Source organism: Penaeus monodon, chromosome 24 (assembly GCF_015228065.2).
Source record: "Penaeus monodon isolate SGIC_2016 chromosome 24, NSTDA_Pmon_1, whole genome shotgun sequence".
NCBI lineage: Eukaryota > Metazoa > Arthropoda > Malacostraca > Decapoda > Penaeidae > Penaeus > Penaeus monodon.
The window spans coordinates 32,228,688-32,229,563 of record NC_051409.1 but is presented as its reverse complement, the minus strand read 5'-3'; positions in this window follow the sequence as shown (position 1 = coordinate 32,229,563).

The following is an 876-nucleotide window of genomic DNA, read 5'->3' as shown; positions in this document are numbered from 1 at the left end:
CTTTTTAATTTACACCATCTTTATCGGTTGTATTTCCCTTAAATTCCTCTTAATCATCCATCCACTTTAATGGGGGGGGCTCCACCGAAACTTCTGCGCTCCCTCTTCATCCACCTCAGCTTATTCCCATCACTATTATCTCATCATCCGTCTTTGATCTCTCCCCTCATCCACCTTTCCCCTCTCGTCTATCTTATTTCTCCCTTTAACTGTCTTTGTCCTTTCTCTTAATCACTTCTTTCTTCATCCTTCATCACTTCCCTCTTTATTCTGCTCTATCCGTTCCCCTCATCCACCTTCCTTCTCTCTTCACCCAACTCCACCCTTTTCCCTTATCTACATCATCTCTCCTTCATCCCCCTTCTGTCCTTTGCCCTCATCCCTTCCTTTTTCCTTCACCCAAGTCCCTTTTCCCTCATCCACCCATTTTTTTCTACCCTTTGTTTTTTCCCGTCTCCCTCTTTTCTCCATTTCTCCCTTTTCCCCTCTCCACCTTCTCTTTTATCCACTTTACCCTTTCCCCCATCCCCTCTCTCTTTCATCTATTTTGTTCTCCCTTCATCCCCCCCCTTTCACCCCACTTCTCCCCTTTTTCCTTTCTCCTCCTCACTTTCTTCATCCACTTCTAGCCTTTTCCTCATCCACCTCTCTTTCTTCATCCGCTTCTACCCTTCCCCTCATCCACCTTACTCTCTTCATCCATTTCTTGCCTTTCCCTTATCCACCTCTCTCTCTTCATCCGCTTCTACCCTTTCCCCTCATCCACCTCACTCTCTTCATCCACTTTCCCCTCATCCACCGTCGTACCCTCCTGTTGTCTCCCCTCGCCCTCTAGGCTGGCCCTCCCCATCTCGTTAGCTGTCCTCCCCTTTTCCC